At 43.3% G+C, this 26,202-nt stretch overlaps 1 protein-coding gene across 5 annotated transcripts in view; it reads right to left on the reverse strand.

Annotated features, from left to right (window-relative positions):
* ELMO1 (engulfment and cell motility 1) overlaps positions 1-26,202 on the reverse strand; it is a 476,666-nt gene that overhangs the window by 443,542 nt on the left and 6,922 nt on the right. Inside the window, exon 1 of one of the 5 annotated variants that reach the window (XM_074341004.1) lies at positions 3,920-4,037. The exons of the other annotated variants lie outside the window; for them this stretch is intronic. The gene's annotated coding sequence lies outside the window, so the exon portion shown is untranslated. Of the gene's footprint in view, positions 1-3,919; positions 4,038-26,202 lie in introns of those variants that run through there. 5 annotated transcript variants of the gene reach the window in all.

Raw genomic sequence — 26,202 nt, forward strand, 5'->3', positions numbered from 1 at the left:
AGTCTCACACTCCTTTCAGCCCCTTAGGACTTTTCCTGAGCTGCCCTTCACACTTGATCCTTTGTATTAGTTATCTGTGTGCTTGTCTCATCTCCCTGACCAGACCCAAAGACCAGAAAGGCTGCATTTCTCAAGAAAGTCTTGACAAACTTAGAATCCACACAAAATACCTCACACTTTGCAGGCATTCTGTCAACTACTGAACAACAGAAGAAAATACCAGCTGGTACCACATGGCAAACAGGGCAGCCACCAAAAGGACCAAGTTGTCCCAAGGCATTTCTCACTTCTCACAAGAAATCCCCTGGTCAAAAACAAGTCTCTGCGTGACATGCAAACTTACAGCCCTTCGTTCTCTTTTCTTGCTGTCTAAAGCCCCAGCCAGTCACTCAGTAAAACACCCTTCAGAAGTGAAGGGAAACCTGCAAGCAGTAATGGGAAAGGGTAAACTAAGACAAGTCAACGTCTTCCACTGGGGTACTTTTATATCAAAACAACATGAAGTGTAAATATGACTCACAGAGCCATGAATGGCTATGACATGATGGCTTTCAGTTTGCTAAGAAAATTTAAAAAACAAAACCTTTCTTGGATGTGAGCAGCCAACACTAATATCTCATCAGGGCTATGAGATTGCTATATGGGAAACTGAAATACGCATACGGTACCTCTGAGTATCCTGCTCGAAAATTTTACTGCATTTAGAGGCAACGATAGACAGTATCTGTATGTTGCACGTAGAATATCAACACATACAAAATTAAAAAGAGAGGGGATTAATATCTGCATTAACTTAAGAGATATGTGTCCAAGTCACTGGCCAGAATGCACTACCACTCAAGAATCCATGCTCCCCATTCACTCTCCTAAAAATTATCGGATTTTTGATCTGGCATTCTTTGACCAGTAAGTACCCTGTGCATTTGCTAGGGGAGTGCCCCAGGCCCAGCTCCAGACTTCAACTCTGGCAGAGAGAGAAAAACAAAAAGAAAACCAAATCCTTAATGACTTCGGGAGGGACGGAATCAAACTTATTAATTCTATATCGCGCTCTACCTCTAACCTTTTCACTACACAAACTTGTATTGTTTACGCCACTCAGCACCGTGTCTTCTGTCACTTACAAAGTCACGCTCACTGCTACACTGGAAAACTCTAACACACTGCCTGGGTGCCGTACATCCAACCTTATCTGCCAGAACAAATGAAGAACGGATAAATAAGCCAACAATTGTTAGGCACATTCTGGAAACAATACTCCCCCTTTTTTTTTTTCTCATAGAGATTGCAACGCACATTGTAATAGTAAAGGCCATGAGAAATTCCTGAAATACATTTTTTTTTAAATTATTTAACGTTTTAAACTAGTTACCTAAGCTGATTTGACCTTGTAATTATTTTTACACAAACCCAAATAACATGCTATGTTCTGAAACACATAGTTCGGGCGATAGCTTTCATCTTGGTAACAACTGAGGCAACAAGTCTAGAGGTTATCTATGCAGGAAGCCTGTGGATTTCTTAATTCCATGCTAATTCCTCATGCAACCCAGAGCTCTCTGGGGATATCCCCCGCTCTACTGCCTGTGCAAATTAGCACAATGCCCACCTGAACAAAACAGATTATGTAAAGGGAATTGATCCACTGGCCCCAGATGCACATTGACTGAAAACGCAGAGGCCTGTTGAATCACTGACAAGTTCTTGAAAGCATCCGCACTCTCCCCTCCAAAGCAAAGATGTGCTTCTGTCTGCAATATCAACAGTGCAGAGTTGAGGAGCCTGGCATTCCAAGTCAGAATATTTGGGTACAAACACAAACTCCACCACTTAAAATGGGTAACCTTGGCAAGTGTGTTTCCCCAGGCCTCAAATCCTCATTAAAAACTGTGAGTTCTAACAGACACTATTTAAAAGTCTACTACTAATATAAAAATTAAGTAATAAGAACAATCTATCTAAAACAGTTAGCACAGTGCCTGACACATAATAAATGTGCAATAATGTTCACTGCTATGGTTGTAATAACTAATATTGAAAACGAAGGAAAATAATTAATACACAAAAAGATACATGACAAGGTTTGTCTTCCAAAAGGTATCTTAGGGCTTCAAGGGAAAAGAAATGGAAATTAAAGTAATAATAATTCTCAATATAAAGTAAATGGATCCCACTTAAAGTTAAACATTACTTCTTAATTATTTGCTTTGCGAAGTAGAGTCCCATAAAAATAAATAGCACCTCAACAACTCACAAACCACAGAGCTATAGCACAACTTCAACACATCGTAGAACAAAATTCCCAGGACATCGACAGACCCACACAAAAATCGAGTTCACAGTATATCCCTTAATGAAATCTACACTCTTTCTAGCAATCAGCCTTTCAGATGATTAGCACCACTAAATGAGCGTGCAAATTTAAGCCTGGATTTTCAGATTTGCAACTGACTTGAAACAGAAATTAGTGAACTAACTATAAATAAGTCCTTTACTGGACTTCAAGCTGAAACTAAGCTTTATGTAGGCCTTCAACTTGTAGCATCTTCTTCCTAAGTTTGTAAAACTGATGACACAAACTTCATAAAGACGAAGCCGGGAGGAAAAGAGCCACTGGGCAACAGTCACTCTTAGGTTTTACCTGGATGGACAATCTAATAGATCTATCGTCCTCAACGCTATGGATTATTTAGAATCTTGGGAATCCCATTTCCATTGAATAATTAAACCAGCAGAATACGGTTCGAGTTTCACATTGCTACACCCCAACTTCCTGGAACCCCAGGAAGGAACCTGGGACACGTTCCACAGTGGCCCTGGCTGTGCCCCTTGCAATCCTGGCAGCAACGTCATTTGCCACAATGTGAACTGTGCGCCTGGAGTCAAGTGGTACACAAACCACATGTCTTACAGGACAACCTCAAAAAGACAGATACATTTGCTCAGTTCAGCTCAAAGCCTAGGTTCCCTAGAACTTGCCCAAAATGGTTCCTTCGCATTCACTTTAAAGGGCAGCATAAGAGATTTCAATCTAGCTAATATTAGAGCAAAATTAGTGCTGACTAGAAGCTTGGAAGCAAAATGTGTGCACAGAAGAATCCTACGAGTCGCAGCACTGAAAGAGTTAACACTGCTTCCCCAGTATTACCTTGTAATACGTGCTCCTCCACTTCCTCAATTTCTCCAGGAAGTAGCTTGTGGCATCTAAGGACTGGAAGTGACCGGCCATAAAAACCTAACCCCGACTGCACACTTTCTATGAGGCAGATACTATCCCAAGCATTATCTCATTTAATTCTCCCAACAATCCTGTGAGAGGGCACTATTATGTCTCCACTTTACAGCCCAGGAAACTGAGACCCAAAGCAGTCTTGCTGGTGGCCACACCACAGAAGCGAGCACAGCAGGACTGAGTCGTAGGCAGCTGTTAGGAGGTGAACTGATTCCCAAACAGTTACACTGAAGTCCTAATCCCCAGTATCCATGAAAGTCACCTTACTTGGAAATAGGGTCACTGCTGATGTCATCAAATTAAGATGCGGTCATTGTTAATGGGTGGACGTTAATCCAAGATGACTGGTGTTGGTATCAGAAGAGGAAACCACCCTCCAAAGACAGAGACACAGAAAGGAGAAGACCATGTGAAGACGGAAGTAGAGAAAGGAGTCATGCTGCACACGCTGACGAAAGCCTGGAGCTCCCAGAAGCTGTTAGCGCCTCCCCTAGGGACTTCCAAGAGAGCCAGCCCCCCCCCAGCACCTTGATCTTGCACTCCTACCACCCAGAACTGTCGGGAAACACATTTCTATGTTTCAAGCCACCCCGTCTGCTGCAATTTGTTAAAGCAGCCCTAGGAATCGAACACAGTGGTCCAGACTCCCACCCACTCCCGCTTTCCCCTCCCACACTTTCCACTTACCCGGACCTGTCTCTTACAGAAGAAAAGGAAAACTTCCATTCCACAATACTTTTCCAGACTTGAGACTGCTACAAGCAGAAAGTGCAACATACGTATTATGAACCGCCTCGAATGGTACTTTTTATCAAAGCTGAACTAAGAGTATGCTACCCCTACGTATAGCTTCAGCACAATCCATCCTCCTCCCCCCACTCCGAGCCCCTCCAGCAGCCTGCAGTTCTGCTGTCCTTCAAGCTGGTAGCAACTTCAAAACAGACTGTCGTTTCGAAGCGCAGTGCCTGGTGCCCTGGCCCAGTTCACTGCAGTGAGGTAGGTGAGGCCCATGGGAGATTGCAGATCCTGGAATTGGATCTTACCAGGCCCCAGGGGTGAGCAAGGCTGCAAGCAAAGAGAGAGGCAGCTTCAGAAGCTGGAAGGGAAGCGCTGCAGCAGCAGAATTCTGTACCTGCCGGGTATCAGTGCCAAGCATGCGTGAGAGCCAGCTCAAGTCACGGGGTCAGCATCTAGCATCTACCAGTCAGGCTTGGACTAAGAAGCATCAGGAAGGACCTAGCGTGGGGTGGGGGGGGTGAATCTAGGAACACACAACATTCCCAGGTACAGACAGGTAGTCAGGATGGAATACAGCCTGTCAGTCACAGCTGGGGGTGGGAGGGTAACTTCAGCTTCTGCAGTAGAGGGTCAGGCAGGCAGGAAGGAGGGATGGTATAAGCCAAGGACCCAGCTTTCCGGGGGGTACTCTGGTAAGGATCGAGGCCCTTGGAACAAGACAGAAGCCCAGTACGGAGCACCAGTCAGCCAAGGCAGAAGAGCATCCAGGGTGATCTGATTAGGAGGTGATAGTCCCCATGGTCCTAGAGACTTCTCCGGCAACCCCCACCCCGAGCCCCAAGAGCTGGGCCTGCAGGGGTGGGCCCGGTGGGGAGCACAGGGGCCGCTCAGGAAGTAGGCAGGCTCTGACCCAAAGGACGTTTCCAAACTCCATGGCTGAAATGCAGAAACCGTTTTCCAGTAGAACCAGGCTAGGGTTCCAAGCTCTACTCTAGAACTTCATGAAGAAATTATCCAAACCAATACTGTTGAAATGCTCGTAATTAAAAATCTAAATAGGAAACTATGTTAATTGAGATGAGGGTTGTATTTTTACCTTTGATACTGTGCTTGGTAAAGAGCAGAATGAATTAGAGGAACACGAGGAAAGAAATGGAGATTTCTGTGACTGTGCTACCTGGAAACTTCAGTAAATTAAAAGTTTTTAGTGGTTGGGAGAGTTTGTTTTATCTTTTTCCACTGAAAGTGTAAGTTTTTTTTTCCTTTGTTCTCACTGGGTTGTTGTGAAGATCAAATGTGGTACAACAGCACTTTCCAAGCAGTAAAATATTAGACAAATTTAAAGCTGCAGTATTGCTACTGTGTTTCCCCGAAAATAAGACCTTGCCGGACAATCAGCTGTAATGTGTCTCTTGGAGCAAAAATGAATATAAGACCCGGTATTACATTATAGTATAGTATCGTATATCCAGTCTTACATTAAATAAGACTGGGTCTTATACTAATTTTTGCTCCAAAAGACACATTAGAGCTAATTGTCTGGCTAGGTCTTATTTTCAGGGAAACACGGTATTTACAAAGGAGGATCACTAATATCATTATTAAAATAATTGTATGCAATTTGCGAGATGCAGAAAACTATAAGGATAATAAAATTAGGTCATCTGTCTATCATCCAGAGATGAGCAATGCTAACATTTTCATAATTTCGGTGTCTTTTAATTTACTCATTATTCACGTAATTCAGATCATAGTGTTTTATATCATTCTGTTTTCATGTATTATTTTATATGTATTTTTCTTTCCGTAAAATGTTTTATCATTTGGAATTACTGTCATAGTCCATGTGTGGAGACATAATTCAGGCATTTACCCGTCATTGGACAATTAGAACGTTTTCTTTTTTTTTTTTACCTATGACTAATGCAAATTGAACATCTTCAAACATAAATCTTTGCCTACTGTGAATGATAATTAAAAAAATAGATAACATGTGCTAAGCTCTTACTAAGTTCCACGCACGATGCTACGCACCTTTAATTCATTATCCCAACTAATCTTGATACCAGCACGGAGTTCCGTGCTCTATTTATGCTGGTTTTCTACACGGAGGGAACTTTCGGTTTGGAAAAGTAAAGGAACGTGAAGTAAACGGTGGGTGGGTTCCAATTACTCCGGACCTGCCTCCACGCCCCTTTGCTCAGCCCCTGGCAGGCATGCAGATGCCAGGGGGTAGGACCCCTGAGGCACAGCCCAGGGCGACCATGGGCTCTCCCTGCACACAGCCCAGTGGCTCCCCAGAAAGCCTGGAGCAATTTTCACTCCGCAGGGTAGTGTGAGTAGCTGGCCGGGCCCAGCCTCGCAAGCACCAGGTGCTCCGTGGAGGCGCAAAGAAGGACAGTTTGGTTAGGATGCAAGTGGGGGAAACGTGTTTCCTATTCGGACACTTAGTCACAGAGAAACATTTACCATGAGGCTAAGGACGCTTAACCTGCAGAACCTCTCACTTGACTGAGCCCTTCCCATTCGCCTTCTAAATGCAGTAAACAGTTACTAGTGCACCTAATTTTGTTATTTTCTAAAGTGAGCCCCACACTGGCATAAGCTTCGGACCCCACAAAATGTAGATCCGTATGTTTCTAGGGCTGTGACAGTGACCATGCTGTACGGTCAATAAACCAATTGCATCTTCCACAAGCACACGGCTAAACAACATTTCCCAGTGTCCTCTGCATTTGGCCACACCTGTGATTGGGTTCTGGCCAAGAGAAGACAAGTGGGAGATGGGTAAGGTGCTGGCTGGATGCTGGTGCCCAGAATGATCCCACTGACCAGCCCTGACTTTGGAATCATCAACAACTACACTCTCCTTGTGCTGTCATTGATATGTCAAGGTCATCGCAACAGCATTTAGCATTCACTAAGGTGACTAGCAAAGGCTCCAAAGAATTCACCACACCTCTTGATGGCTCTCTTTGCATGCCTGCGTCACAATTACCTTGCTCACTTGACATCTTTCCTTCTTATTTCCAACCAAGAAAGCAAAGCTGATTTGCCCCGAGTGTGAACACTTGAATGACGGCCTTAGACTCCACGGCTGGAAAATCGCTTCCACCACGTAGCGAGCCAGAAGCCACATCCCCCTGTTCAAAGCACACTCTGAGCAGTACAGGTTTCACTCCCTTCAGGAGGAGACAGAGCGAGTGGCAATGACACAGTTTCCACCAACCACTTTAGAACCCAGAGTTTTCTGCAAAAGAGCACAGATGTTCATATCTCTGACAACAGCCAGAAGCTTCTTGCCAACACATCAGCCCATTTTGAGAGAAAAACAGACACAAATACCAAATATATGCCAAGTTCTTCCTTTTTTCCTCATTTTCTTCTGTTAGCCAACTGGACGCTGTCGTGTCCTGCCCACCATTTATTTTCTGATCTCCCAGGGCACACATTCCGCAGTTCTCAGCCAAGGGGACTCAACATTGCCTATGCCCTTCCGGAACCTACACTGCTCTGTATCCAGCAATCTCCTCAAGCACCTTATCAAAATATCACAGCTTATTGGGGCCATAGCGCTGCCAGACACTATAAATCTTTCCCTGTGTGGACAGACCTCCAGATTTCACAGCTAAGCAAACTCAAAGCCACAGATTCTCTAATATAATCACGACTTCTAAGCTCCAGTCTGTTCTGAACCTATCATCTCAATTCCACCCTGGCTTCTTTGGGGTTGAATATGGAGCAAATGGACGAGGCTGCAAAAGGAAAAGGATGGAAAACTAAAGGCTTTGTGAAAACGGGGAACTGCGATGGATTTTTCTGAATGATCTTTTAACAGGCAAGGATGAACAAGCCGGGCCTCAAAAACAGCAGCACAAGATGGCCTGCCAAAAGGGTTAACCACCGTCACTGGCCAAAACTGGCCCCTGAGCTTAGAGTTTACAAATGTTGTGGGGTTTAACCACCGGAGCTGGAGCCAAACGCGATGGGCAGTGTTGCGTCTGACCTCCGTGAGACCAGGGAGCCAACCGATGCTCCCGAAATGCAGACAAGAGGTGCCTCTGTCCCCATACCAATGGTGGCCTTTGAAGAATGCAGCGCACAATCCAATTGCATTTGCAAATGAGATATTTGTGGCCTAATCTGACTGGCTAGCTCTAATGGTTAGAACATCTGGCTAATAAGATTAAAGCCAAACCCAGTATAAGAAAATTAGCTTTCCTCTATTTTAACACCACAGATTCATCCCTAACTCAGCTTGAAACAATTTCACAAAGCAAACAAACAATATGTATTGATTACCAATTATACACATAGCCCCCAGAGAAATAAATTCAATTAAGAAATGAGTTTGCATTACTTATCAATCTTTTCCAGTCCCGAAACAGTCTTATTTCTGTGAATTTGGACAAAGAATTTATATCTCTCTGGCCAAGAGGTTGGATGTTATTGGCTTAATTCATCAGATTTCCCCCCACAAAAAAAATAAATAAAAATCTGTGCTTCCTTTTTGCCTAAGGGATCTGGTATAAGTCATAACACATCAATAGCATTACTAGAGAAGCTGGTGGTTTTCTTCCTCTTAGAGGATTCAGCTGTTGGCAGAAATATACAACACCGTTAGGGAATTTTGTTTAGTCATAAAGTAATTGGTTTTCATGATTTTAAATGTTCGGGTGGACTTTAAAATGCTTAAACAAGTGTACAAATAGACAGAGGAAGCAGGCAACACCCGATTTCCTATTTAGGAAAAGGGCTTTAGCCTTAGTTAACTGATTTTAAAAATCCTAAAATGCATTCTAGCAATGATACATTATAAGGCTGTTTTGGAGAAAAAGAAAAAAAAAAAAATCAGACAAGCATGAGGACACACGAAATCAAGCCCGGGGTCTGGAGGCACCTCCCAAGGGCATTTAGGAGCGTCTCTTCTGGCGTGGTGACCACCATTTATTTTTCTGTTTATGGTTCATAATAAAAACCACCATTGACTGGGCACTCCCCATGTGCCAGGCCTGTTAAGCACCGCATAACATCCTCCAGAGGCTTTACAGATTTAAAAAACAGAATTAAAAGCATCACGTAGCTTGCTTAAATTCTCGTATCAAGTAAATGGAGAAAGTGGGACTGAAGCCTGGCTCTTTCGGGCTCCAGGTATCATGCTCCTAGCACTGCACTAGTGTTTTCCACATTACAGATTGTTTCCTAAAAATAGGGAAGAGAAAAAAGTCCACCATTTCTCTTCACTCACATATGCCATCATTACGTCACTCTTTGTGGACAGACATTCCTCTTCCAGCCCTACAGAAAACTCCTACAGATACGATTAAGCCTTTGTCTCGTTACCTAATCTCTAAAAGTTTTTGCTTTCACTTCTGAGTCTAAACAAAACTCATAGCTTTCCATTTTATTTTTATTTCTCACACATCTATCCCGATTCCAGCCCTTTTTATATAAGTATTTCTTGTCCTCTTTCTCCCCAAAATAAATGTCTGATTTTGTTGTGATCCATAAAGCCATGTAGAATGAAACAAACAATTCGTTCTGAGGGAACTACCCTCTTGGGCAAAACTAGAAACCTAGAAATGAATTTGACAGATGTACTTCCCTTTCTTTTCTTTTAAATTATAAAAGTGCCCTCTATCACAGAGGCTGGTGTGTCTAATCACTAAAACACTCCTCTCTGAAATCGAGGACGCCCTTCTCCTAAACTAAATAATCGTCTTGGGATGAGGTGTTGGGTGATTGCTTCCTGACATCTATGCTGGTGGCAGTCCATGAACCTCATGGGTGGGATCAGCATGGCACTGCCCCCCTTCCCAGGACAACAAAGCGAACTGTAAAGAGCCATAAACATGCCAGCATCAGACTGCCATTTCTTCCACAGCAGAAGGTGCTTCCTCCGTCACAAATTCCTTCGAGAAGGAGATATGCAAGTGGAAAAGCCATTGGCTTTGTGGACTTTCTTTATCTTTCCTCCTAGTGTCAACCACTTGGGCAGCTCAGAACCCTTAGTCTAGTGGACTCATAGGCCCCTCATACTGTACTAACGCTGGCTATTTGGGGTTTGCTTGAGATGTGTGCCGGAAAGGACGCAAGCTCTGCATCCCGCCATCACTTATTTTCAGTATTCACGGGCAGAGATTTGGAAGGCCACAGTGTGCTATACAGTCCAGAAAATTACCAAACAGATTGCCCAGTACCCACAGGGAGTTCGCCCAACTCATGCCATGAAGGACTGGCCATCCCAACTCTGTGATATCTGAACACACCTTATACTGCTCAGGAATCTGTAGATATTGGCAATTGGGGTAGAGCCTTGGACATTCTGGCCCATTAGCAATATGACCAAAGCCCAGAAACCGAAACAACTGATGTGATCTGAACATTTGAGTGAGTAGAACAACTTCGCAATGCTAGGAACCATAGAGATAATTTTCCAATATGATTTCTTTCATTAATAATGTCGTCTAACGACTGCCTGAGGTCTACACTGGTCAACACCGGGCTGCCTAACAGAGGTGACCAACGTCCCTACTGCACCCTGGAGACCTCCAACAACATTCTGTTCTCAACATTTTGTTTAACGTTTAGTGTGTGTTACATACCAAATACACACCAGAACTACCAGATATTTTTCTAACTGACCATTTTGTTACAGAACAGGAAAGAACCCCAAATCATCAACTTTCATTTATTCAACATTTTTTAAAGGTACATTCCTGCCCCCAAAACGTACCAAAAATGGCTAGAAACTGAGAAAACAAAGATGACAAAAGGCATGCCTTCTGTCTTGAGAAGAGGCAGAAACTGAAGGATTTCCAATTTTCTCAGATTTACTGTTATCTAAAATTATTGATGTGTCTTCTGATACCTTTGTCTTGTCCATTTGTGCACTGCTGTACCCAGTCCCCAGAATGCCTGGCCACTGGGAGGCACTGGATATATAGCTGTTGAATTAATGAATTAATGACACAAAGTCTGCCAACAACTACTTTTGACTTTGGCAGCCATCATGGACCTCAGATTTCTCATGTGCATAATGAGTTAAAAGGATTAGGTTGGGTCCCAAATGGGTGCTCCACAGATGACAGGTTCTGCAAAAACATAACAGGTTTGATTGGAGAAAAAGAGAACCTGTGGTTAACTGAATTTGAAAGCCCTCAGTAATAACAGAAGAAAACAGGTTGCTGGCTACAAGCTTCCCTACATTTAACATGCTAATGTATCAAGAGAATTTCCCAGAGAAAGTCCTATGAGTCCCCCACTCCAATAAGGCGACAAAATCCTTAATTCATATCCCCTGGGCAAGTCTGTGGGTCCCTGGTGCCTGGTAGTTCAGCATACTTTTTAAGCTCTCCACAAATATTTGCTCCACAGGCTTTTAAATCTCCTAACAAAAGGATTCTTCTTCCAAGTCTTCTTTGATGTTTACTATTCCCATTGACCTAAGACCAGCCTACCCGTGAACCCATCTTTCCTTCCTTTCAGTTCCCCCTCTTTCTGGGTTTATGACCTTGGGCAAGTTACTCACCTTCTCTAAAACTCATTTTTCTTATCTATAAAATAAGAATATTAATAGTAGTTAACTCAAAGGCCTGCAGCAAGAATTAAATGAGATAACATATATCAATCACTTTGCATCACACACAGGAAGCACTCAGTAAAAGCTAGCTGCCCTTGCTATTACTCACAAATGTAATGCATTGTTTTTGGATTCCAGTCTCAATGTCACCACTAAGTCAACTCTGGCAAGTTGGTGCCTCTGTAGCGTCATCACAGCCCAAACTGCAGGCTTTGGATTACATCAGCGTTTCTCAAATTCTAGCTCTTCAAAGACTATTTCCAACCCTATTATAGTCAATATTTCTCTTGAGATTATTTCATCTTAGTCTCATCCTAAGCAAGAAAATCTGTGAAATCATAGTTTCATATGATTGTTACATGTTTTCTAATATGCATTAAAATAAACAAACAATTATTGATTTTTTTTCAATTACAGTTGACACACTATATATTGGTTTCAGGTATGCAACATAGTGATTAGACATTTATATAACTTATGAAGTGATCACCCCAATAAGTCTAATACCCACCTGGCAGCATATATAGTTAATACAATATTATTGACTATATTCCCAATGCTGTACTTTACATTCCCATGACTATTTTGTAACTGCCTATTTGTACTTCTTAATCCCTTCCCCTTTTCCCCCCATCCCTCTACCCCCCTCCCATCTGGCAACCATCAAAATGTCTGTATCTACAAGTCTGTTTCTGTTTTGTTTGTTCATTTATTTTGATTTTTAGATTCCACATACAAGTGAAATCATAGGTATTTGTCTTTCTCTGACTTATTTCACCTAGCATAATGCCCTCTAGGTCCATCCAGCTTGTTGCAGATGCAATGTTTCATTCTTTTTTTAATAGCTGAGTAATATTACATTATATATATGTACCACTTCTTTACCCATTCATTTACAGATGGACCCTTAGGTTGCTTCCACATACTGGCTATTGTAAATAATGCTGCAATGAACATGTGGATGAATGCATATGTCTTAGAATTAGCGTTTTGGGTTTCTTTGAATAAATACCCAGAATTGGGATTACTGGGTCCTTTGTCTTTTGTTATAGCCATTGTTTTAAAGTCTATTTTGTGTAGTATAAGTATTGCTAGCCCAGCTTTCTTTTTTCATTTCCATTTTCATGCAATTTATTTTTCCATCCCTTTACTTTCAGTTTGTGTGTGTCTTTCAATCTGAAGTGAGTCTCTTGTAGACAGCATATGTAAGGATTGTTTTCTTACCCATTCAGCCCTCCTATCTTTTGATTGGAGCATTTAATCCATTTATACTTAAAGTAATTGTTGACAGATATACAGTTATTGCCATTTTATTGTTCGCACTTTTTCTCTTTTTTTTTTCTTTCTTCTTCTTCAAGAAGTCCCTTTAACGTCTCTTGTAATGTTGGTTTGGTGGTGATGAACTCCTTTACCTATTTTTGTCTGGAAATCTCTTTACTTTCCTTCAATTCTAAATGATAGCTTTGCTGGGTAGAGTAATCTTGATTGTAGGTCCCTGCTTTTCATCACTTTAAATATTTCGTGCCTGTCTCTTCTGGCCTGCAAAGTTTCTGAGAAATCAGCTGACAGTCTTATGGGAGCTCCCGTGGAAATAAGTGTGTTTCTTCTGTTGCTTTTTAAATGTATTTTAAAAGTGAGCATTAATACCTAACTTATCTTCAACGCCATACACTGAGAAACATTAACTTAGGATCTCCAAGATCCTTTCAATAAAGATTCCTCGTCTTCTCTGCAGAAAAACATGAACTAACCTTTGCAAATGATAACCTTATTCCTCTAAGGAAGTATCATGGTTCAGACCATCAGAGGGGACCATTTTAGAAGCTAGATTCAAATCATTTACCAGCCAGAAATCAGAGGTGACAAAAGGCACGAAACTGACTCTGTGTCTTCCCAAAGCAAGAATGGCATTTAGAATTCTCTTTCAAGTTCAGATATTTCAATTCTTTTTCTCTGTCAAGCAAATTAATGTGGGTACTTATTTGGAACAAAATGGTTTGCCAAAATGGCCAACTATTCTGCAGTTCCATTTACAGAAGAAGAAACAAAACAAAACAAAAAAAACTGCCTTCTCTAGGATGTGCTACATTAGCTGAGAGGTGGGGAGTTATTTTTTTAAGCTGTTTCAGGCTAAGACTTTTTCAAAGTCTAAAACTCATGTAATGCACATAACAGGTAGGATGGCACCCAGCCAAGAACAAGAGCACCTGCTCAACCCCTAAACTTCCCAGGAAAAGCACAAGTTGAAGCACTCTGCACCTTGGGTGAAGTAAACCCCACACACGCATGCCAATGTAATGTGGCCCTCCTTCCGGTGTCAGCAAAACCAAAGCCACCACGAGATGGCAAAGATCAGAAGGGATATTGTAGGCTAGTTAAAAGTATCATGACCAAGGGTACAATTTTGTAAAGATTTTCTGGACCCCAAACATTCAGCCCTTCCATGAATAGAAACAAAGATAAGCGGTAGTCTATAATATCTTTGCTATAATGTTTTCACTTTTAGCTGCAATTATTCTAAAACCCTTTTCAGAGCTGTCACTGATTCATTTCCAGGCTGTAGCAAATTATAGTTAGAGGAGATGGTTGCTGACAGCTCACTTTTGTGAATGGCACACTCTCTCATTGCTGCAAGGCCCACGGTCCCTCCTTCATGGCACATCCACCATGAACATGACAGTCCTGTAAAAGGAGCAGTAAAGACAACCCTGCCCAGGTCGGTGAGTTCGGATGCCTTGGTTACTCCATTTGCGTCCCACAAAGCCTCTGTACATACTTTGTCCTGATAGAAAGGGGAGAACAACCAGTTTTCCCCATACGTACTCCAAAGGCATTTTTAACTTAAAGGATGCACATTTGGGAGGGTGTAAGGGTGTGTGTGTGTGTGTGTGTGTGTGTGTGTGTGTGTGTGTGTGTATGTGTGTGTGCTAGAGAAGGACAGGGTCAGTGATTTCATTTAAGGAATTAATATTCCAGATATTACTAGTATCATAAACCTCATCCTCTTGGGACATACATCCCAGGGAAAAGAACTGGGTCAAAAGCACAATGCCATCCATAAAAAATAAAATATTTTTGAAGCTAAAATAGCACATAATAAAAAAAACTGAGTGATCACTTTTGGCACCTGGAAAGTGGTACAGCCTGTTCCCAAATATTAAAATTGTATGAATATAAAAATAACTCTTCAGAGGAGCTTTTGGCACTCAGGCTAATGAATCCAGTTATCTCACTTCTTAGCTGTCTTGACTAAATGGGACATTCGACCCCGGGTGGGATTGGGCAGAACCAGTGAACAACGGTGTATATGCTTAGAGCCTTGTCACAGCTGTGTCACCCAAACAACAATCAGGAACCAGAACCTTGCGATTACATTTCTTTTTATAACACTGGTTCTTTTTCAAGTCAATATGTATCCTGAAGACCAAAACAATGAAATGAGAGGCACATTGGAAAGACCCCCAGGAAATATTTTTCAGCCTTTCTGTTTCCAAAAATTCAAAGACCACATGGATGAAAGTAGAGCGATACACAAATTGCTGCTCAGAAGATGAGCTTTATACGGTTCAATTAACATTGCGTGTTTAATCCAAAAGCAGAGGTAAAACCTAACAATGCACAATGCTTACGCACCTCTTCTGGGAAGGCGCTACCCTTTATGCTCATCCAAATGTGTTTAAATTTAAGATGCAGCCTTGGCAGTGTGTGTGGCTCCGTGATGCAAACAGTGTGGGATGGCGCCACCGGAACTCTGAGTGGGAGGACAACCAGGAAGTCAACCTTCCTTCTCTCCCTGTGATTGCATTCCATCCAGAGGAGGATTTGGGCACACATCTTGTTGGTTGTCTTTTTCGATTGGGGAGAGCTGGAGGGATGGAGAGAGGGTGCCAAAGCATATTTTGGAAGTGCTTATATTTGCAAAACACCTGAGTTTACATTGTTGGTTTCCAACTCGTCTTCCTCCCCCCACTTCCCTCAGTGAGTCCAGGTCCATCCTGGGGGTCTCAGGGCTAAACAATGGGACGTAGTTAGCTCTGCAACAGTCAGATAACAGGCACTGGTTAAGTGACTCAATGGGAAATCCGAAATATGCTGGGGCGATTTGTTTGAAACCTCTCTTAAATCTTTCCTAGAAGTGCCAACAGGCAGAGAGAAGGGCTGGCGTTCAGTTGGAAAACCCCTGTTTGGCCACATTCTCTGTGCTCGGCAACAGGCAAGGGCACAGGGGAGGCAAGAATGAATGCGGTACCATAATCAGATTCTGGAGCTCCAGGGCCAACAGAAGAGCCAGAAAAGTAAACAAGCACAAATTGAGGAGTTTTGTTTTGTTTTGTTTGTTGCTGCTGTTTGGCACAGAAGCATGAACTAATTGTCTATGGAGAGCCAATCAGTCAGAGGTCAAAAAGGCTTTTGAAAGAGACACTGAAGAGGGTGTGAGCTTGTCAAGGATGAGGAACAGAGCTACAGGGAAGAAGAGAAAACTAGAAGTCATCCAGGGCCTCCCAAAGGGGCTTCAAATCACATTTGATATGAAGGCAGGGAGTCTTCGTATAAACAGATTCCAGAACCCACCCAGAATCAGAATTCCTGCTGTTGAAGGCCCAGGTCCTAATTTTTTCAGCTGGTGATATGATGATTCGAAAGCAGCTGACTGATCCATGCGTTGTTTTGCTTGAGCACCGTCCACCATGTCTAGCACCCTCCCTCCACTTTCTGCAGCTAAGAAAACAGAGGCCATTGAGGGGACCAAGGTCCCAGTGTCAGCCCCGGGAGTAAGACCCTGGCCCTTGACGCCATGACTTCATGCCTGGGCCACCAGAGCCCGCAGAGCTCACGGCACAGCACTGTCTGTGAAGCATGCTTTTGGCCAGTAGTGACGGGGGTTGGTGGCTACAAGGGAGTATTAGCCACACTGTATTACAGATGTATCCATGGCTGCCGCCTCCTCCTCTGGAGAGAGCAAAGTCACCCCGTGCACCACCATCCCCTGGCATCGAGTGTTTGAAGAATCAGTTAATAAATGAAGTCTACAAATGGGGCCCCCAAACAGGACTCCCTACAGCATCGGAGAAGTACTAAAAAAGGTCACCTGTCCCAGACAGACCTTATCGTCTGTAAAGAGCGAAAAATAAGAGCCAGGAATGAAACTCTGGTGCTGGAGAAACAGTGAACTTGAAATTTAAGCCATAATGCAAAGAACAGAAAATTTCGTGAAATATTTTTGTAGACGTAACCTAGTCTAATGAAATAGCTTTTTCTTTTGTTTCTACAAAAGCTAAAAGCAAGCACATGTTTGAACGTCATCAGCAAACCTGAAGGGTATAGAAAATATACAGGAACAGTGCATCCTGGGAGCCTTTTTGTGACTCCTCCTTCCATCCCTTCCAACCAACCGACGGCCCTGAACACATGATTTGGCAGGAGAAGATCAACAGCATATATCCTTTCACACCCATTGCACACCTGCTGGGGCCAAAGAACTCTCTGCTCCCTGGCACAGTTTTTGTTTTGTTGTGACAACACAAGGGCACCATTTCCATTTGTGTAAGAGGAAAGAGAAGCTATGAGAACTTAACGATTTTGCCCAGAGCAAGTAGGTGATGAGTAATTTCACCTTCATCTGTGGAGATCCTACCTCTGTCACCCCCGCCCCACCAAGGCAGCTCAAAGAAACATCTAAGGCAGCAAGTGGGGCCAGGCTTCCAAGCAGCCAAGGGCTCTATGTAAGCCCTTTCTGATGTGGCGGGGTTACCGTATAAACAGCAGAGTCAGAGTCCCACAGACCGGTGGAATAGATAGGAAGCTTACTACCTTCTTACTTGACCTATAGACGCAGAAGACGTCTAGGTCAAGTGAACAAAAGTCTAACCTGAATCATAAAAACAGAGCCATAAGCCTTTGATCAATTCCCAGACTCAACCAGTGGATGGAACCAGAACCCCTTAAATGTAGGGGAGTCTGGGTCCCCTTAAGGAAGGGCCCTGGTACATTGCCAGAATTCTACACTGTTAACCTTTCTCCCAGCCTTCCCTCACAGGGACCTAAAGCTTTTTACTAGGGGGACTGTGCACTGGGAAAAGGAAATGACCAGATATTTTGGGGACTACTGGACGTTGGCTCTGAACTGACATTAACTCAGGGAGACCCAGAATGTCACTGGTAGCCCACCACTCAGAGTAGATGCTTATGGAATTCAGGTGGTCAGATCCATTTCAGGGCCAGTGGGTCTCCAAACCCATCCTGTGGTTATTTCCCCAGCTCCAGAAAGCACAACATACTCATGGAATAGAGATACTCAGCAACTGGCAGAATCCCCACACTGGGGAAAACCAGGAGTTGTTTGGGTACTTTGTTGAGGGAGAAAGGGGCTGTGGCAGGTCTGAGCACGTGGTTGCAAAGGCCTGAATACGCCCCACGTCCAGCATGAACTCGGAACACTTAAGTTTGGGGTTTACCGTGCGTGTGCTCTTTAGCTTAAAAGCAATGGGCTCAGCTCAGCATTTGAACATCAGGATAAATCGTTTCAGCCATGAAGAGCCAGGATACCTATCAAATTTCAATTGCTCGCTGAAACCCTTGGTATCTGCTAGAAAAATAACGTGCAATTATAGCCAAGACACATAAATTACCAAGACCACGGTACTCTCAGAACGTAATAAATGAAATGTGGGTAACCACACATGTGGTAAGGATCCTGACCCCCAGTGTGTGTCTCCAATGCCTGGTCACCCACAGGCCGTGGGGAGGAAGGATGAGAGAAACATACTCTCTAGATTCAACACAGACCGAACCATGGATGAAGGCACACAAGGGACAGAAGTTTCAGGATTTAAGCCAAGAAATGTGTTTTCCTTCCAAGTCACAGTCTTCTAATATCTATGCCCCACTGGCTTTTTGGTGACTAGCAGAGAATCATAAGCAGGCACATGAAGGATGAACGTTCTGCAGACAGTAATGTGATGACAGAATGTTGGTTTCCTCCTCTGGAAAGTTCGTTACATCCAGGGCAGATGTGGGGACAGTGGAATGACAGTAAAGTAGTCACCACTGCCACCGCAGGACCAGGGCATTGCAGAGCCAGTGGCATTTACCTCCCCACATCTGACATCTGGTCTGGCCCACGCCTCAGTCACGGTGACCTCAGACGGGACCGGTCTTCAGCAAATCTGAGTGCAGGGAGAGTTCCATGCCAGGCGTCCCTGGGGCTCTTACTCAGGGACAAGGAAACCATGTGAAAGGGCTCCTCCAAAAGGACTGCAGAAGGATGCAGTGCTCGTATACATGAATAATAGTGCTTCTTTCTGCAAACGTTTACTGAGTGCCTGTTATGGGCTCGGCGATGGGAATATCTATCTAACTTCAGGACCTCCAGTCTACTCAAGGAAAAAGCACATGGAACAGAGGGTAAGGCAGCATGAGAGCTGCCAGCACAGAGAGGCTCAATGTGAACGGGAAGGAGATGCCAGGCAATCAAGGGAGCTTCCCAGAGGAGGTGACTAACAGCCAGTGAGAGATGTGGGTCCAGGGCACCTCACTCTCTCTTCTCACCCACCAAAGTGGCTGATGCCTTTTCTGTGACTTCTTTTCTGCTCGAACTTTACCTTTAAAATGCATTTCAACCTGATTTCACCTGAGCAGGAATTCTGGGCTCTAATAGTCACGGAGGAAGAGCTGTGAACCCATCACCCTTTCCCTCACAATCAGTTTCCCAGCAGAATTTTCAGAGGGCACCAGAGAAAGGGGGAGCTAAAGGGGATGCCTGCCCTATTGCAGTAACTACGGACTGGGCTCTCCCCTGCCTCAGTCTCCTCCCCAGAGGGCCGAGTAGCAAATGGAAGGGCTTCCATCCCCTCCTCAGGGGGCAGCCTTCCCCACCACCTCCCTGCCTCAAAACCTCATCCAGGACTCGTAAGAAAAGATCCTCAAGAGATGTTTAGCAACAAAATGAAAATGAAAATATCAGAGACGCAGAGGGAGTAAAAGCCACCGATGGGAGAAAACAGCTGCGTGTGAAAAGATTAGGAAATAGAAGAAACACAAAGGATTTAGAATCTGTTTTAAGCGCTGGAAGAAAAGCCCTCCAGTATTGGGAGAGCGGGTCCAAGTTGAAACCCTGGCAATAAAAAGGTCCCCTAATAACATTTCATCTTGAGGTTTGTAATTCTTTTTTCGCTCCTTCGCACTTTCTAGGACGATACTTCTCAAAGCAGAGTCGGGACCACTTGCGTCAGAATCACCTGAGAGACTTGTTAAAAGGAAGTTTCTGGGTCCCCAGTGATTCCAAAACATTTTGAAGTCTGAGTGCCACAGCACGAGGTACTCTGTCATTCTTAAGTGGATGCAGTACCCATGCTAAATCACGGGGTTAAATTGCTGTTTAAAATCTGAAGGAGACACTAGTGGCTAAATTGATCCTCTTAGAAATTGTTAGATTCTAAAAGTAGCGATGGTGCAGGCACATTATGACCAATTTTAGATGACGTAAAATGTACACACTGAAGCCAGGAAGATCGTTCCAAAGCATAAATCTGATCACATCACTCCCTTGGGCAAAACACTTCAGTGGCTTCTCACTGTACTTTTCCTAAAGGGCCAGACCCATGGCCCCATGTGCCGTCCTCCCCACTCTAACTCAGGCCTGCAGTGCTCCCAGCCCCCGGCTCTCTGGTCTTCGGTTCCATCAGCATCCAAGTGTGCCCTTCACGTGACTTTCACATAAGCTCGTCCCCACAGGGACTCCTCTTTCCCTGGTAAAACCCATTCGCCCTCTTCCCAAACCTCCCTGAATACATTAATCCCCCTGCCATCAGCCCTTCCAGCATCAGTACCTTTCCCCCACAGCCCTTGGCACAGTTTAAATGTCACATTTATTTGTGTGATTCTTTGATCAATGTACATTTCCTTCGCCAGTGTCTAAGCAGCCCATGAAATCAGCAATGGTTCTATTTCATTTCCGAGGAAAGAGACTCACCATTGTTTATGTATCACCTAGCACACCCCATGGTACATAGCAGGTGCTCAATAAATATTTGTGCATGAACAAATGAGTTAAAGAGTATTTCAAAAGCAAACACGGAGGCAAATTCAGACCCGCAGTAGCCATCAAGAATTTAAAATATACTCTGGTCCCTCTCCTAAAAGTCAAAGGTTCCAATGTCTCTCCAGTACCCTGAAGATCAAAGTTTTATGGTAGTTTTCCTTCCCCTGAACCTGACACAGGAAACTGTCTTTTGCACAAAATGCTTCAAATGGATGAGTCCAACTCTTCATAATGCAATTCCTGGATTTTTGAAAAAAGAGTGGAATTCAACATTAAAACTGCTATAAAGCCATTTATCTGGGCCTTGCATTGATCTGGTTATGAAAAATTACCCTGTAGCCTGAAAGATATATGTTGAAATAAAAACTGCCTAGAGGTTTCCACAAGGATTCTTATATTTTTGTATACCTTCGTGTGCCTTTCCACTCTCGGATCAAGGTGTCAATTCTCAGCCTGTTTTATGGGGCACTTTCACATGCTAGGACTGTTAGTAGCATATTTGAAAAGATTTCCAATAGCCCTGAACAAGTCAGCAATAATTACAACACAATTTCTACGACAGTGGAACGATGTCTCACGGGGATATAAATGAATGCACCATCACTGCCATTTCCCCTCGAACACTTTGCTGGCAGTTGGCCCAGGCTCAGGTAACGGATGGTTTGCTACCCTGACTGTATTCTTTTACATGCTCCTGATGCAAAGCTCTCCCAGCAAATTGTCCCCTATCCTTTCCCAAGTAGCGTGACCACTCAACACAACGTTCCAAAATAACGGGTTCAACTGAGGCAAAAAAGAACTGGACAAACCAGTGGAAACCGGCAGCAGGAGAGGGGAGCATCTGGTGTGTGGCAGAAGGGAGTGTTCAGTTGGGACCCACATGATGTGGGGCAGCCAGCCTCTCTGACATGTAAACGTCCTCGTCTGTGGAATGGGTACAAGGTTTGAATCACTGTTAAACTGACGTATACTTTGGTACGGATGTGATTCTCCCGTGATTTACTGTAAGTCTGTATTTCACCCTATAAATCTTTGTTTGGGTCTTTAAACATTTAACACTAAATCCTATTTAAAGTTACAACCAATCCTGACATACAGCAAAGAGGCACTGCAACACAGCTGACAATCTAGCAGCTGAACAATCCGTATTTACCACCCTACTTGGGAGAAGAGAAAGTGATGGGAAATTTTATTTTGGACTGAAGATAGTGTGTAATTTGTCAGGTACCAAACAAGATTTGCATATAGTTATTAGATAAGTGACTTTTCACGACTCTTGTAATAGATTGCGGAGGAACTATACTACTTTCAAAGCACAGGTTCAGAGAAGTAGTTTCCATTGGCACATTTCTGTCACATACCCTGACTTCATGGCAGTTTAGTGTCTATAGTGAGGCTTTTTTTTCCTCCGACCCACTCCATAAAAGCCATTCCCCAGTGACAGGCCCATGAGCTAAGCTTAATGAGCTGGTAAGCCTGTCAGCTAGTTGTTGCCTTCCTGAAGGCATATAATGTAGAAAAGACATCCGGGGGCGGCAGGATGGCTCAGTTGGTTAGAACACGAGCTCTGAACAACAGAGCTGCCGGTTCGATTCCCACATGGGCCAGTGAGCCGCATGCCCCTGCAACTAGATTGAAGATAATGAGCTGCTGCTAAGCTTCTGGAGGGGCAGCCGGATGGCTCAGATGGTTAGAGCGGGAGCTCTCAACAACCAGGTTGCCGGTTCAATGCCTGCATGGGATGGTGGGCTGTGCCCCCTGCAACTAAAGATTGAAAAGGGTTACTGGACTTGAAGCTGAGCTGCTCCCTCCACAACTAAAATTGAAGAACAACAACTGGACTTGGAATTGATGGGTCCTGGGAAAAACACACTGTTCTCCTTCCCCAATAAAAATCTTTAAAAAAATAAAAAGAAAAGGCACCCAAACAAACTGCAATAGCCTTCTACTTAAGTGGCCATAAAATGAAGTGTCCAGCCTGGGACACCTCTGAAAGTGAAAGCTGTTGGTACAATTAATTATGCTGGGACCACAGAGTTATAATACTGGGTCTGTACACTCAAAAATAGTCATCCTATTTTCACTTTTCAATTTTTATCTCCACACTATTTTCTAACCTGGTTTATGGGCTCAGATTAAAGGAGAAAAATTGACACTTTACTACCACCCACCTGCCAATGAGCATTTCAATAGTCCCCTAACTTACTGGCAGCTTCCACATGATTCAAAAAGGGCCGTTTACAAAGTGTTATTGGAAACATGAGCTTCCTTAACAGGCAACATAATCCTGTGAAACCCAGTTCAACTGAACTACATTCCTGCCAAATGCTCCTCTACCATCACTCCACAAACTGGGGGTGTCTCACTGGGCTCCTGTTCACACTGGGGAAGTATTAACACAAACCGCCCCCAGAAAGCTGGAGTCAAGGGAAGGGAAAGAGCCCTGATTAGCCGCCTCGAGTCTCTCTACCCAAAATAAAATACTAATAAAACAGAAAAATTTCAGGTTCGTTCTAAATCGATGGGGGCTAGAACTCTATTTACAGGAGTTTTGTTTGAGGACCCCAAGTGGCTAACTTGATTCATTATGTCGGTTCTTTTAATCCCAATCGATGATAATTTTCCCTGGCCTTTATTTCAGCAGTTTACTTCTCCTGTATTCTTGAAGAAAAGATACATAAATCACATTAACAGTCTACTCAAGATTTGAGAAGGAATTACCTAGGTTTTCTAAAGAAGATGAAATAATCAATGTGTGTCTTTAAATGATTTAAGCGAGCTATTTGAATATAAAACCTGAATAGAAACTATTGAATTAGTAATAATAACATCAATAGTAATAGTAAATCCAACCCAATACTTTCAGGGTACTCTGCCATCATTATTGCATCTGATTACCTTAGCAACTCTAACAGATAGAGACGTACATTACCTCCTTTTGAAAGAGGTGAAAACTGAAGCTGAGAAAGATAATTAGCTTACACCACGTCATCCACCTCACAGAGTCGAAAAGATATTGGAACCCTCAACCAACAAGTATGTATTTATTTTGTTTTAAACCTCAGACTCCTATTCTTCCCTTTTCCCAAATCCAGTAAGTCCCCAAGTCTTCTATTTTTTTCATCAGTGTCAACATCCTTTCCCTCTGTCTTGCATCCAGCTGGAGGGGAAGGGTCTCCAGAGGTTGTCTCCTTAAAGGAGGAGGTTGGCCCCCTACTCAGACTGGAAGGTGCAGGCGGAGCAATCAGTCTTCCAAGTCCATTGACATAGCATGCATATTGCTTTATTTATTTACTCATTTGACCAAGATTGTGTGTTTATTCAAGTAGGCCTAGAAGGGAGCGATTTACAGCTTCCATCTTTCCTTGGTATACCATCTAATTTCTGCTGTACCATCCAGCTTCCATGTTCCCTGGGGAGTTATATTTCTCTTTGAAGTCCAGGTCTGTCTTTTCCTTGCCTAAAATCCTTTGGCTTTCCTTTCTGCTCAACCCAAATGCTCATCTCCGGGCAGAGTTGACACAAGGCCTCTTCCAGACTGTCTCCCCACCGCCCTGATTGCTCTGTTCCCTGGAGACACCCTGTTCTTTCTTTCAGACTCACTATTAATAGTTAATGCTTTGGGATCTTTCTCAAAGTCACTTCTTTGTGAACTCCTTCTTCTGTGATCTGCAAAATGCTCTATACATACATTTATCACACTCCATTTTGACTATTAATGGAGTCCATCTCCCATAGTGCCCCCATCCTCAAACTGTTTATATGAAGAGGGACTTATTATGTCCAGCAAGTGGCTTGACTACACAACATAAAATGCGATCAAAATGGCTATTGAATGAATGAGTGAATGAATGGATAAAATATAATGGATGCCACAGGCTCAGGATTATTTCAATTTGAAAATGCGTATATGCCTTTTAAATGTAAGCCACACATTTCTTTTTAAAAATATACTACAATGAATAAATAAAGCACTATTGTGCTTCTCCCTATAAATATCCAGACAAATGTTTTCAAAACTTTCAATTGAAGATTGGACAGTAATTGAGAAAATAGTTCTAATGAGTTGAACTCACTTCCTGTCAGTAGAGTAAGTCTAAAGATGCTGGAAACACATTCCTTCCTTGGTTTAAAAAAAAAAAGAAGAAAAAAGTTTTGATTTAATAGGATTTGTGCTGTCTTGCTATAAAAGTGACAAGCACTAGAGAAAATTGGATTGAACAGCTGATATAATAGTTTCTTTGCTTCTACAGGCTTTCCATTATTAGAAGAGCTGCATGGATGTGTGTGTGTGACTCTCTAACACACACACATACACCACACACACTTACTAGTGTATGGAAGAATCAGTCGCATTTCCTCAAACCTAAATGCTTGAGCTCTCAGTCACTTCCCACAGAGTGGCCCATAATTGGAATAATGAGGGCACAGGATCCATGATAAAAATGGCGGGGCGGAGCAGGGGTGAGGGAGGCCAGGAGTCAAGTAAAAACCAGCCTTACTGAGTGTTATTGGAATTCACTCTTCACGCAGCCAAAATTACACCGTCTAACCAAAGGCCCTTCACTAGCTCTGCCTCCCAAGCCACATGCCTTCTGAGGGCCAAGGGCTAAGCCAGCTGTGGCTCTGTATTTGGGTTAAAGAGCCCGAAAACAGAAAGAAAAGAAAAATTATTTTGAAATGTATTACGCTTTGAAATTAAGGGTAATTGTGTGTAGCAGCCTGGAAAATATAGCTCATCCAGTGCTGCTCAGCCACAGAACCCCACAGCACAAAAGTTGGCTCTCTAAGTGCAATTTCAAAAAAAAAAAAAAAAAAAAAAAAAAGTCACAAAGGGCGGAAGGAAGGGTGGAGGGCTGCTATAGGGTTGTGACTTTAAAGAAGCCTGCTGCATGGAGGAGACAGAGCGAGTATACAAGTCAGCAATATTCCCACACTGCTTAAGCCACTAATGCTCCTGTGCTCTGCTACAGCAACCAAACACGGAGGTAAAGAAAAGGTTGATGGATAATTACATAAGAAAATACATGTGGCAACGTTAGGATAGAAATCTAAACAGACAGAGTGGGGAAGGGCGTCACATAAAGCAGTACCTTTAAGCTTCTCCCCCGACCTGCCACAATGCCCCGGTCACACTAAATGGGATTATCAGTATCTATTACTATCCTACTAGCTAAGGTACATTTTGCAAGCAGAGGAGGAGGCATTTCACCCAGTTCACTCCTTCCCACGCAGACATTTCCTTAATCTTGTGACAGAGGCCTCTGAATGAGCCAAACTGACGTTGGTTACCTACCTCCCTCATTTCACGTGTCTTCTTCCCATTGTGCACAGGTTACAGCCACTGCAGTAACCAGTGGCCAGAATTCAAGACCTTGTAAGGAAACCAAGACATAAAATCACTAGTTCTCGTCTTTTCCTTACCAGAAAGAAACACACATGAAATTCAAACTTGAAACCAGTTGGGGTTGGGAAGATAACTGCAATAGCTGAGAGAAGGAAGCTAGACAGGAAATTTAGAGAGCGAGACGAAATAAATGAACATAAAGTGTGAGACCACCCAGCTGTGACTATACCACATTAGCAGCTAAGGAATAACCAGTAAATAAA

The sequence above is a fragment of the Rhinolophus sinicus genome, linkage group LG09 (assembly GCF_036562045.2).
Source record: "Rhinolophus sinicus isolate RSC01 linkage group LG09, ASM3656204v1, whole genome shotgun sequence".
Lineage (NCBI taxonomy): Eukaryota > Metazoa > Chordata > Mammalia > Chiroptera > Rhinolophidae > Rhinolophus > Rhinolophus sinicus.